The following is a 15,273-nucleotide window of genomic DNA, read 5'->3' on the forward strand; positions in this document are numbered from 1 at the left end:
ACACTTCTCTACCTGATAATGAGGAGATAGAGTCTGAGACTACTCTATAGGTTTCTGCTGAGGACCCCCCACTCTGAAAAGGAGTCCTAGGATTCATTTAATAAGGTTGAGTAGGAGAAGTCATCTACTGTGCCCTAGTCTAACTACTCATGTACAACAGACAGAGGTACCCTAGTATGATAAGGGTATATAGCAACCCTCCCATGATATTTCAATATAGCAGAGCCCCCGCACCCATACACGCCCTAGATGCACCTCTTGAAGAGGGACATCTGAGATGGTATGTAGAAGGAATACGACATATATTTGAGATTGGCAGTCATTTCTAGGAGCTAGTCATGCCTATGAGTTGTATGTATGAGGAGCGTACGATTGACTTATAGGGGCTAGAGCAAGTACTACACCCATGGTCAACATTTGGCAGATATCAACAAGTGTGGATGACCAGATCACTTAGTTCCTACAGCCCGACTATGGTATGGGAGTTTTATGAATACTACAGAGATATCATAGTCCATCCTATGCACCATCATCCAGGCTTTATCAGATTTGCATGGTAGCCATAGCTTGATAACATACTAGTTAGAGGGGTCAGAGTCGACATATCGATAGAGACTATTTACAGAGTTATCTTTGGCCAAAATTACATTGCTCGTGCATCTATAGCTACGTTCAACCATAAATTATCACATGAGATAGACATATCATACAGGATATTGAGCACCATCTAGTGAGGGTTGAGATGGCTAGGTGGATAGCCAATTATATTACACCACTGGTTGATGCGATCCCATTGATTGAGGGGAAAGCTATGATCAAAACGGGCATATTGATATTAGAGGCCAAGTTTTGGTGGTGGCTAAATGGATATCAATTGATGCCCACTGCTTTGGATAATATATTGACTTGGGAGGGAGCAACACTGGTTCATTGTCTAATGGCCGGTCATGATGTTGATTTTGCTGCTATTCTGAGGCATGAGTTACATGATAGAGCCTTTGATGATCTAACTAATCTGCCATTTCCTTGCATAATCTAGAGACTATGTGATAAGGATGTAGTTCCTGAGTTACTAGGTATTAATGGGAGGGTACCTGCGACAATGATTGTACAGACAAGGACCACGAAGGGTCTAGCACCTTTAGGCACTTCTAGGAGATTAAGACAGCAGGAAGTAGTACCACAAGCCTAGTGTGAGGTTCTAATAGTATCCACAGAGTCTGATGACACACAGATAGATAATTCAGGTATTGGTCTGATATAGAGATAGGGAAGCAGAGAAATAATCCTGATTCGAGGAAACAGGGTGAGGGGACATAGGCTACTTATTCCTCTGCCCCAACTTCAACCTTAGAGCCGGTTGGTGCATCTATAGAGCCTTCTCTCCCATCCACTATAGCTCCTGAGATAGGTATAATTATGTTATCCAGTGAGTCTTTGAAGAGCTTAGTTGACGAACAGAGGGCCACAGCTACTCAGTTGAAAGTTGTCGAGATCGAAATAAGTACTCTCTTTAGGAAGATAAGATTAGGGGTTAAGACTAGATTTGAGCAGGACGAGGCTATATGGGAGGATGCTCAGACAGACGTACTGTTAGAGCTGTGTGCTAATTTTCAAACATAGATTAATGAGCCGGAGAAATGGGTTATATCTTGATATACAATGACAGGTGCACCAGATCTAGTTCGAATAAGCAAGGATTTTGATATCTTACAAGCAGGGGTACACTCTCTTACAGAGAGCCATGTACACCTACTCCCTCAGTTATACACCCTGTGGTCCAGATATCACATGTGTTGAGATACTTTGATTTCTTTATGGAGAATGATAATGACGTCCCAACAGTTGGGACTAAGAGAGATCACTTAGATGACTTGCAAGATCCTGGTATGACAGAGGAGGAATTCATTAAAAAAGCTAGGCATAATTCTTTAGAGATTACATTCATCGAAAGAGAGAGGCATGCATCTATAGAAGAGGGTAAATCCACTAATAGTGCACTGCCACCACTACCACCTCCACCAGTTGATATGCCCCGATCTAGGGATGCTTCTGATTCGAGCTCATAGTGCATCCCTGGTATGTTCTCACTTCCCTATGTTTTGCCTTTTTTAGCGCATTAAGGATAATGCATGATTTTTAGTTAGGGGTGGGCTTACCATGCCGCCACGGGTTTTTGATGCCGTTCTTTTTTTCCTGTCAGCCGCGATATGGTTGTAGAATCGACATGTCTAGGATAATTATTTGTCGCATTATGTTTTTCTTCATACTGTGTTGTGTTTTTGTGTAATTAGGAGATTTTGAGTATTTTGGCCAGTAGTCATATTTTAACTAATTTTTGATGCCTTTCCAAAAATTTGTGTTTTAGAACTATGTTGACGTATATATGTGTGAACTTTATGGATCTTGTTATAGCATTAGGCTTAGGAACATGATAACCATTTGCTGACAATTGCATGAACTGGATAGGTAGTATTTGGTGATATTGACTCTGTGCTATATGTGAGTGAGATACTACCTAGTTTCACTAGAATATTGAATTCAAAACTTGCCTGGTTAGTCTTGCCTAGGTTGAAAAATAGTCAGTTAAGAAAGGATCATAGGTCATTTTTTATTTTATTCCACTTTTAGACTAAATGACCTTCCATGTGGGAATGAAATCCCTTGATTCCTGCTTTGAGCCTTGTAAGCCTATTTTTCTTGTTTTCACCATTCACCTTCCCATTTGTATTATAATTTACCTATTTTGGTCCAGGTCCTCCTTTGACATTGCCCACTTCAACCCAGACAAAATACCTAAGTTGAGGGTGGCTATCATAGGGGTGCATAATGTAAAATAGGTATGAAGAAGGGTAAAGTAAGAAAAAGTTAGTAGGGATGGGTATGGTAGAAAAAGAAAATGAAAAAGAAAGAAAAAATTACGAAAAATAAAAAAAGGTATAAAAGACTTCACCCAATTTGAATGTGCAATAAAAGAATAAAAGGGAGAAATATGGGTGGAATAAAAAAAATTACTGGTAAGTGAGACCTCAAAGTTAGTGTAGTACAAATGAGGCTTAGTCACTTTAAATGTCCATATGTATCAATCAGCCTCCACAAGCCGAGAAAAGTCCTATAGTAATCCTAACTTGACTATCTGAATGCTAAGGTGAAGAAAATAAGCGAAAGCCTATGGTAGTTGACATGCGTTGATTGGAACTTCTTTTTTGTGTTTAAGTGTCTCTTGACCATACCTGTATTGACATGGATGATCTCATATGAGCGAGTGGGTCATCTTTGTTGCGTGGACACTTGAGTTATGTTGCTTACTATTTGCTTGTTTTCGATAGTGTAATTTGTATATATGAGTGGTTATGTGTTGCTAATATAATTTCCATACCTTGATTCCATTATATCACATTATTGTGCTTCATGTTCATACTTAGTTGGCTTTGAAAAGAAATATAAGAGGAGATATTGTGATTTGAACTTGATGTGAAGACTGAATGCCTTGAATAGCTTAGATTCTCCTAGTTAAGCATCATTTTTGTTTTGTTATGTTTTTGTTGCCTGAGGACATGGAAACATTCTATGTTGATGGTGTTGATATGCTATAGAAATAGAGAACTTTCGATGCTTAAAACAAGTAAAATATGCATGTTTCTGAGGTCTTTTTGTTAGATATGATCTGTTTTGTGTATGTTTGCAGGAAACTATGTTTTAAATGCTAAGTTCGTGAAAAATGCAAAAATGTATTTTTGATTACTTTTTGGAGCATTATGGATGATCAGAATGTTTTCCCGCATGATCATGATCAAATCATGTTCGAGAATCCCCCGATACTTACTAAGTTAACCCACGAAATACAGGTAAGACCTACGCACTGCAGGTAAACAAAGTAGGTGCCAAAAATTAAAAATCCTGAGAGCTGACTTGTAGGATTTTTCTTATCCGGTACCTGCAGTCTGTACCTGCACCCAGAGCCAGACCACTGGTACAACCTGCGCCTGCAGTGAAACTGCAGAGGTAGACCATAGTGGCCACTGACCCTGTTTTCTCCTATTTCATTTGGGCTTTGTTTTTAGGGTTTTCTCATATTCTATAAATACTTTTTATGTACTTTTTAGTCGGAGTTACACACTTTTTAATGCTAAGAAACATATTTTGATTTCAAGATCTGTCTTTGATCTTGGAATTCTCTTGTATTGACTTTGATCGATTTATTCTGCTACGGTTGTGGGTTTTTATTCATCTTTTCATTTGTATTTCATCTATGCTTTCTATTATGAATATTATTGATTTCTTCACAATCATGAACTTCTAAAACCTATAGCTAGAGTTGTGGAAGCCTAGGTGAATTAACGAAATAGGGAAAATGCGATTGTTGATCTAAACTAATACCAATAGCATACATTGCTTTATCTTCATTATGATTGATTTTTTAATGGGTGCAAACATTAGGATCCCTCCTAGATATTGCTACTTACTCCAAAAGAGGAGTAGTGACTAGGAAAAGATGAAGACAATAGTAATTTGGAGTTAACTGTCGATCCACGCTTCCAGGTTAAATCAAGTAAGATGGTTGGGTTTCATCTAATAACTAAAGACTAAAAAGGTAATAGTTAATTGGGATCAAGATAAGGGTTAGTAGTGCGACACCCTGAGACTCAGAAGGTAATGGGTGAAATCCTTCTACTAATCCAAAATACTGTAATAGGTACATAACTTACTGATTCTGCATGCAAGGTATTGAATTGGTTTAACAACGAAGAATAAGCCTACGGAGTTGAAAATCCATGGGGAACATAATCCTAGTATTCACTTACGACTGATTTCAACCAAGTTAATAATGTTCTTTGCTTGAGATTACCACAAACAAAACCTCCCATTTACTTTTCTTGTTCTGTCCATTGACTACAACTACTGAGATCTGCAATTCCCTCAACCTCCATTCCAATTCCCGCACCTATGCACCTCATTAGTTCAAAAACATTCAATTCAAAGCATGAAAAACTCATGAAAACCATGGGAAAACAATTCAACGATCAACTATTCCAATACCCTCAAATTACAAAACTCCAAGTTCAAAACATCAATTTGGGGGATTACCTCGACCTCCATTCCAATTCCCACACCTATGCACCCCATTAGTTCAAAAACATTCAATTTAAAGCATGAAAAACTCATGAAAACCATGGGAAAACAATTCAAGGATCAGCCATTCCAATACCCTCAACCCATGTCAAACCACACATTCAAATCCATAAAATTAAACTATTTAAAACACATTCTTTTTACAAAATAATATTTGGAAAAGAGTAACATACCTAAAATTAAAGAAAATTATGGAGAGAAATAAACCCTTGATCCCTTAGATATCAAACTTTTAGAAACCCCATCTTGTTCTTGCATTAAGGATTTAGGAGAGATTGAGAGAGTGCGATTGATAAAAGCTGGAAATAATGGCCCCAAGGTGTTTTATCTATGTGGGGTCTATGTGGGTGAAGAGGGAAATGTCCAAAGTGACCTTAATTAAAAGCTAGAAAGTTGTCGCTAGTGACTACAGGTCACTATACGACTCTTAAGGACTCACTACAACTCATCAGCACGAGTCATAATTTGGATAGTGGTTGAGGGACCCCTCTCTGGTGAACCTAAGAATCAAACCAAATGACTCGCCAAAAGACCCTATGACTTATAGGGTCCTCTTTGTAACTAGGACAGAAGCACTTGATATACACACTGGTCATCTTACAATTGGTTCATTACCACTCGTATTGAGTTATTATGACTCGTTTAGTTTAGTCGTGATCAAGGCAGCAACATAGGCAAACTTTATTGGCTAGGATATGATTGTGGTCTATACGACTCGTATAGAGACCTTACACTTCATAGGGAGAGTCATACGTTCGACAGTGAGCTCAAAGCTAAGTAAATTTTCAGAGCTCATGATCAATTTTCAACCATTCCTAAAATTGAAGGAATAATCATGAAATTGGCCTTGGGGTTCTGCAATTCCCTCAACCTTCATTCCAACTATTGTGGTGATCCCCTTAATTGATGTTTTTGAACTAATGGGGTACATAGGTGTGGGATAGATTAATAACCAAACACAAAAAGTAAGCCAGCCCAAGAAAAAAAAGAGTACCAGTATCGTCAAACAAGTGACGTTACTTATCTCGCATATCATTCTTGATTTCTCAAGTAGCTTCCTCAACTGGATGATGTTTTCATTGTACCTTTATCAATTGAATTTCCCCTGTCCTAAACTTACAAATATCTCAATCACGTATATCAACTAGATTATTTATTAGAAAGATTCATATCAATAAAAATTGAATCCTATTCTTAATGTAAACCCCATATCCATGATATCTCTTAAGCATGAATACATAGAGCACTAGATGGACCCCCACCAAGCTTAGTGGCAACGTCAACCTATATGTTATCATATCACACCCTCAAGAACCTCAAACAAACCTATGTACTAAGGTCTTACTTTACCTTATTGATGAATCTCATAATTTATTTCATAGGAGATACCTTCAAAACTTGTTCACACACCTAGAATGACATATCTCGGACCTTATGATTTTAATATTCCTTTTAACTACATTAGGCTGCCAATAAGTTAGTTTGAATGAACTTCACCTTTTACTGAGCTTTATTAACTAAGTTAGGCCAAAAGCTTCACATAAACCACTTTGAACCATCCTATGGGTGACGCACATTTTCTCCTATAGAATGTGTAGAACCCTTGGGGGTCGCACCACACAGTGAGGGACCAAGTCCCTCAAAGTCAATTACAAGCAATCAAATAATATAGTGCACAAAAACTAAAGACAATGCTGGAAAAAAACAACACACAAGATTTAACGTGGAAACCTCCTTGCTCAAGGGAGGAAAAAAACCACGGATTGCCCTCACAAGCAACAACAAAATCCACTATAATCAACCTTTTGATTGCAAACTCAATTTTTGTCTAACTCTAGGCTCCTTTAGCATTTAATAACTCTACTAAAAGTCATCTTGTAAACTTTTTGAAGGACCCTCTAAAATATTTAACTCTAATCAGTATCAAACTTAGGCAACTCTACCCAAGCATTCTTGAGAAACTACAAAGAAAGACATTACTGTTATAGCATGAGTAATTCTTTTACAAATCAGCACTCAAGAACACTTTCTCACTCTTTAAGCATACTACAAATTTAAGAATATGAGCAATGCTTGAGCAATCTTGAAATGGAGTTTTTGCTGCCTCTTTTTGCTTTTAAGATTTGTGCAAAAATTGTTTGACGAAGAAGCCTTTTTTCCCTTTTTAGTTGGGTGATGATTAGGGATAAAATCTCAATTCTTTTCCTATTTTATTCATTGAATTCTCTCCTGCGTTTGATAACTATTTTAGTAGTATCTCTCCTTCTTAGACTTCTCTTACCTATATGAGGACCATCAATAATAATGTCCATTAGCTCAATATCCTCAGCCATAATGAAGTTAAACATCCTTATTTTCCACCACTCATAGTATTGTCTATTAAATCTAGGTGGTCTAGTTGTAGATTACCCTTCTTCATGGTTTGGTGGAGTAGCCATGATAACCAAAGCACTGTAGGTGTGAACCTTTTAGAGTGAACCAGCTCTGATACCAATTGTAGAACCTTTGGGGGTTGCACCACATAGTGAGGGACCAGGTCCCTCAAAGTCAATCACAGGTAATCAAACAATGTAGTGTAGGAAAACTAATGGCAGGAAAGAAACAACACAGAAGATTTAATGTAGAAACCTCCTTGCTTAAGGGAGGAAAAACCCATGGCTTGCCTTCATAAGCACCAACAAAATCCATTATAATCAACCTCTTGACAGACTCGATTTTAGCCTAACTCTAGGCTCCTTTCTCTTGTAATAACTTTACTACAATATCATCTTGGCAACTTTGCCAAGGACCCTCTACACCGATTACCTCTAATAAGTACAAATTTATGCAACTCTACCTAATCACTCTCGAGAAAATACAAAGCAAGACATTACTCGTATAGCATGAGTAATTCTTTTTCAAATCAACACTCAAGAAGACTCACTCACTCTTTAAGCATACTACAAAGTTAAGAACACAAGCAATGCTTGAGCAATCTTGAAATGAAGTCTTTGCTATCTCTCTTCACTCCTTAGATTTGTGCAAAAACTGTTTGATAAAGAAGCCTCTTTTTACTTTTATAGTTTGGTGATGATTAGGGCTAAAATATCATTAGACCAGGTATCCTATCAGTATAAGCAACACCTGTAAGTTTGTTACACAAGAGGACAAAATTGTGCAGACACGCATACCAGCTATACTAAACCATGCATATACAGGGACCTAGTCCCTTGAAGTTAGTTTCTCATTATCAAATTTACATATATAAGAAGCTTTGAATTAGGCCATATCAATACTAGACCTATAGCTATTGTTGTATTAAAAGAAACACAATGGCAAGAACTTATCCTACTAAGCACCAAAGTCAATCACACAAGCCCTCAACATATCCTCAAGCACTTGAATAGTCCTCTTTGACTGTCCATCATTTGAAGAGGGAAAGTAATGTTGAAGATAATCTTAGATCCCAATGCTTCATCTCACCTATCACAAAACTTAGAGGTAAAATGCATACCTCTATCTAAAATGATAGAAATTGTCACCTTGTGTAGCCTCAATATCTTATTGACATAAATCTTGGCTAATTGGTTTGAGCTATAATCCACTCTAATTGAGATAACATGAGCTTACTTTGTCATCCTATCTACTATAATCAAAATCGAGTATGAATTCCATAGTTATCCTTTCCCACTTCTACTCAAGAATAGACATCCTCTAAAGTAAACCTGTAGTATTTTTATGCTCCTCGTTCACCTGTTGATAATTGTGACATACTCCACTATATATCTTTTCATTCTAGCACACTTATAAAGTTTTCTCAAGTCACGGTACATCTTGGTATCAACCAAATAAATGGAAAATCAAGAACTATAAGCTTATGCAAGCAACCCTAAAATAAAATCACCAACTCAGGGCATGCACATGCAACCCCTCATTATTAATACCCCATATGTAAAAAGTATGACAATAGAAGCTTCACTACATACCACTTTGTTCCAAAGTTTGTTTCCTCACTAGCTAAAATACCTATACTTAATACTTTTCAACTCAATGTGCCTGCCACCATACTGGACTTGGATGGTAATGAATGGTCATATCATAGTCTATAAAAAATTTCATCCATATTCTCTTCCTCAAATTAAAATACCTTTATGTAAACACATGTTTTAGTCTCCGATAGTCTATAAACACCTCACACTTGACACCATAGAGATAGTATCTATAGATCTTTAGTGCAAAGACTACAGTTGCCAAGTCTAAGTCATGGGTTGGGTAATTCTTCTCATGAAGCTTTAATTGTCTTGAAGCATAGGCAATTGAATTCCTATCCTACATCAAGACTACACCCAAACCAGAAAAAGAAGCATCAAATATACAATATAATCTTTACCTTCTACTGGTAGGGAAATAATAAGAGTTGAAGTTAAAAGTGTCTTGAGCTGTTGGAATCTCTCCTCACATTTATCTGATCAAACAAATGGCACCTCCTTCTGAGTCAACATTGTCAAATTAGTAAAAATAGGTGCAATATTATTGACAAATCTACGGTAATAACAAACAAGACCTGCGAAATTCCTAATTCAGCCACAAAGCTAGGTCAAATATTTAATAGTCTCAATTTTCTGGGGATCTACTCCAACCTCCTTTTCAAAACCACATGTCGTAAGAAGGCAAGACAACCAAAACTCACATTTTGAAAACTAATCATATAATCAATTCTTCTTTAAAATCCCTAACATAATGAAAAAATGACCTGCATGTTCCTCTTCCTGTTGGAGTAGACTAGAATATCAATAATTAAGATAATTAAAAAAAAATCTAAGCAAGACTTAAAGATACAATTTATAAAACTCATAAAATTTATCCTTGCATTTGTCAACCTAAACCAAGAACTCATAATCTCCATATCAAGTCTTGAATGTTGTCTTAGGTTTTGCTCAAATCTTTAAGTAGTGATAACCTGATCTCACGTCTATCTTAGAGAAAATAAAAGCACCCTACAACTAGTATGAAAGATCATATATACAGGACAAGAAATACTAATTCCTGATGGTAATTTATTGAATTTCCTATAATCAATGCACATCCTTAGGCTACCATCCTTCTTCTTAACGAGCAATACTGGAGCACCCTAAGAAGAAGTACTAGGATAAATAAATCCATTATTTGGCAACTTCAACAACTAAATTTGAGTTCCCTCAAATCATATGGATCCATTCAATAGGGATGAATAGAAATGGGTAAGTGTCTGCCACCAAGTCAATGCAGAAGTCAATTTCCTGGTCCGGAGGCATACCAATCAAATCTAAGGGAAACACCTTTTGAAATTTTGACATCATGGGGACTGATTCAATTGAAAGATATTCTTCACTAAAATCTCAAATATGTTCTAGAAAAACCAAACACTCTCTCCTAACAAACTTCTTATCCTGAATATAAGATATATCCTTCATATTTTTTAGGCTTATACATACTTTTCTGCTCTAACTTATCCATTTTGAGAATTTTAAAGGTCATAGTCTTTTCACTATAATTTAAAATAGCATGATATAAAGAGAGCTAATTCATACCCTTGAAACCTATGAACAACACAAAACATGCATGATAAATATGGGTAACTGCTACAAAATCTCCAATAAGAATAGACACATAAATCAAAGGCTTAAGTATATAACAAATCAACTCCAATCTCAAGGCAAATCTAATCGATACTTAATGATAAGTGGAAAATCAAATTAAATAGTACCCATCCAACCACAAATGAGAATAGTACCTATAATGATGGCATCAAATGCCTCAACATCAATTTTTCCTTGGAAGTCATAACAATGAGCCCTATCATAAAGCTGGGAAAGATCCCTAGAAGGTTGTTGTTGCATCCAATCACGCATAAAAATCTACATTGTCATGCAAGTAATAAAGTGACTCTTGCAATCTAAACAACAATACCATAAAAACATGGCATTTAGCAGACAATCCAATTCAAGTATTACTATTAAAGTAAAACAAGTGTCATTTGTAGCCAATGAGAGTATGAGTTTTATTATGCTAAGTAATAATAAGCAATATTAGATATTAAAAGTGTTTTACACAATAATTCAAAGAGTTCTAGGGTTCCTCTACCCGTCTATTTGACTTTGCCTCATAACTACATCATTGAACAAATATGTTAGACCTAATTCAAATACATTTATATTTAATTTCGTATCTGAGCCAAATAGGGTAAATTAGGTATATTCCTATATTGTTACTCCTTCCAAGCTCACAATAGAAATATAGATGTATTCTAAAGGTTGTTCTATGCTTATCTTCTCCTTATTCTTTATTTCTCCACTCCTTGTGGCTTGTATGTAGGCTATATTTATCTTCTATAGCTCCTCCAATGGTCTCCTAATGTAATACCCCAAATCTGGTACCTAGAATTTTACACGGTGCTCATGACCCTGAAGGACCACGACCTAACCCATAACTGATATCTGTACCTGTATACTGCATAATATAAAGTATATATATATATACATACACTGTAAAATACAGAATAAAAGCTATAAGTCAATAAGGTTCAAAACTGAACAAAACATCTGATAAAATAATGTCAAAAAAATGGTACAATCAATACCAAAATAAATATGAAGTAACTGTCTAACATGCTATAGATTGAAAGCCTCTAAACTATTTGAATAAGGAGTTGATGGGACATATCCCCAACTAACTCCATGTACTGAAATAGATATGTACTGAAAGAGTGACATAATTAAATAATATTGTCCTTAAATGATAAGGGCTTACTACTAACTCTGTCTGCTAGTATCTGGAATGCTACTGACGCTCTGGATCTCATGCTCCTAAAACTATAGCGTAAAATAAAACACCATAGCATAAATATATCAGTACATTCGAATATACTGGTATGCAAGTAAGGTAGGCTGAATACAAATGTTTCATATGCATGAAGAATACTAACTGACTGAATGATATGAACATGAGAATACATGCATGAATACATAACTAAAATTGAGGTCGTGAAGGGGCTAAATACTAGGTTCTGAATACTGAGTCTACTAATAACATGGATACCCTAACATTTGAGATTACAAAATTGGGATACTGAATAACTAAGTTTACTGATTCTGATATCTGAATCACTGATAAGTGAGGAACTAATATTGTATTGCTATGTACTAAAGAACTAAAACTATATTACTAATACATGAATAACCATTTATAATAGTTCTTATTATGAAAAACTGGTCTAGTTAACTGTATCTAATAGTTCTAAAATTGAATACCGATAATATGAGATCTGATAAGTGATATAACTGATAACATAAGTGACTGTATCTGATAGTTTTTAATCTGATGAAACTTACTAAGTTCTACACTGTATTTGAGATGACTATATCTGATCGTCTATATTCTGATGAACTCTCTGAGTTCTATTACTGAGATTGTGACTAAAACTATGGGTGGCTGTCATCTAACTGACATATCCTAGAACTAAACTACTAGGGTCCAACCTGTAACCCTAACTGGAAGGATGTTAGTACTATGCCACGGGTATAGATAAGCTGTGAGTATACCCTCGCTGACAGGGAGTCGTTCCGTCAACCCCTCATGATAGAAAACTCAAATAAGATGTATAAATCCCTAAACACGTAGGGCGCATCTCTACCAACGCTGGATATATAGTTTTGGAATGTAGGATTACTACTAAGGATCGCACCCTCTATTGGCTGATAGTGTGTATCCTCATCCTTATGTTCACTTGATGCTGAATCCTACTCCCAACTGAATAGACACTAAACTGATTTACTGGATAGTGCTGATACTGATGGTATGGTTTAGTTGAGCTGAATTAAGTTTATTAAGCTCCATTGATCAACAGAATACTACATAAATCTGAGGACTGACTGATAATACTAAATTTACTGAGGTTACTACGAATACTGAAGTTCTTGAGATTACTGAGTACTGAGATCATTGGGATTAGTAAAATACTGGGATTACTGAGATTTCTGGGTTGCTGATCTTTCCTGAGTCACATGACTAACTGAGTTTTATGGATTATGTCTTGACTGAGGATATTGTGAAAACATGACACTGGCTCTAGGCACAAAGCTATATTTTTTGGGAACAAGTTCCCCTAAGACTCTATAGAAGGAAATTGACACAATATGACTTGACTTTTCTTGAACACATGACCAATATTCATAATTCATAATAATATAAGTTGGGGTATTTTATACTACACATAGTTCTCAAAGTCTTATACATGGAACAGAATGCATATAACAACATGACATAAGTCCATCAATCTAGTTTCATGAACATTCCATCAAAAATCATAATGCATAAAAATATCATAAAAGTCATTATTTCATAAGGGTGTAGCATGCATTTGTCATTTAGGTCATAATTTAACTATAATCCATGATTTCTAGTCTTTTAGGAATTTTATCAAACACCTTACATGCACAACTTAGGCATAGGTGTAATCAACAAATTATTCATTATGAACAACCAAATTTACATGTTTCCAACTCATATGATATCATAGATTCATAAAACACATAATCATTCTAACTTGGGAATTATTATACATCAATAACATGAACATAATCCATTCATCACATAAATATCATGATATAGAATTTAAAAGAGGGTTCTTGTGCTTCATGGATAAAAGGAGTCCCTAAATATTCTTGATATAGAATTTAAAAGTTGGTTCTTGGGCTTCATGGATGAAAGGAGTCCATGAATAAACACTATGCATATCTTAGCTTATGATTCTACGAAGATTTGTGGAAAGATTCTTGAAATTTGATGGTGAATTCACTTAAAATTAAACCTCCTATGAAAACCCTAGGTCTTGTTCTTGAGTGTTTTTGAGAGAAATTGAGTATAAGTTGCTGAATTATGGTCAAATGTCATGTTATTAGGCTTATATAGGGTGGGGAAATTGATCAAATTTCCCTTAAGACATGGAAGTATAATGCTGAAAAATTGGGTACAAAGTCTACACAAAGGGCAGTGCCTTTGGTAGAGCCTTTTATACCTGGGTGGTGCCTTTGGTAGTGCCTTGTGGGACCTGGGCGGCGCCTTTGGTGTTGAATTGCCCACAAAGTCTATACCATTGGCGGTGCCCCCTCATATCCTTTGGCTACTGGTTTGAAATCTAAACGAGCCATAAATGGATTACAAAAATTCTGTAAGTTACCTAGAAGATATTCTTACCTTGCCCCATCTCTACGAAACTTGAAAATCATAAAACGGAAGTTGAGAAGATCATCAAATAATTTACCAAAGTTTGGAGGCTTAACATGAGACTAAGTGTTGAACACTTACCAAAATTTTCTAAGTGTTGGATCTTTTAAAGAGTTTCAGCGAGCTAAACAAGATAAATTTAACCACAAAATTTTGCGGGGTCTTACAATATCTCCCTCTTGGAAACATTCAACCTCGAATAAGACTGACTGATATGGGAGAATAGATCAAATGAAGCACGTATAGAACATACATAATTAAAAACATGTGGTCCCGACTGACATAACTGAAGAGCTGAATATAACATATGGAACATGCATATCTGATGCATGACTAATAATCTTAATTCATGCATATCTGATGCATGGATAATTAACTTATGGATACATGACTGTATGTTCTGACAAACTAAATTTCTCACAATGAGATTGTATGTTTGATGCTTGATTACATGACTGAGCAAACAAATGAATGCATAACTAAATATGCAATGGTGACTGACACCAAGTTTGTAATGGGAATTTAATATCAGGTTCGTAATAGTTGTTTAAACATGGAATTGAGTAGGTTCAATAAAATTGTTATGGAAATTAAAAAGTACTGATGAAACCATGGTATAATAGAAGTATGCATGTACGGGCATAGGAGGACATGACTGATACTGGAACGTGATGCATGAACTAAATTCCATAAGCTGAAATGAGTCTTAAATACATGGAGTGTAACTGAGCTTGGAGATAAAGGGTCAACTTATAAGTATCCCCTACTCCAAACTAGATTCATTACGTGAGTAGAGAGATTGGGATGCTTATGTTATGAAGGTTTTGGGGAATTATAGAGTATCTCCCACTTGGGACACTATGTCCCTTGAAGAATGCTGGGTTGACTTTTTTGAGA

The sequence above is a fragment of the Capsicum annuum genome, chromosome 8, assembly GCF_002878395.1.
Source record: "Capsicum annuum cultivar UCD-10X-F1 chromosome 8, UCD10Xv1.1, whole genome shotgun sequence".
NCBI classification, from domain to species: domain Eukaryota; kingdom Viridiplantae; phylum Streptophyta; class Magnoliopsida; order Solanales; family Solanaceae; genus Capsicum; species Capsicum annuum.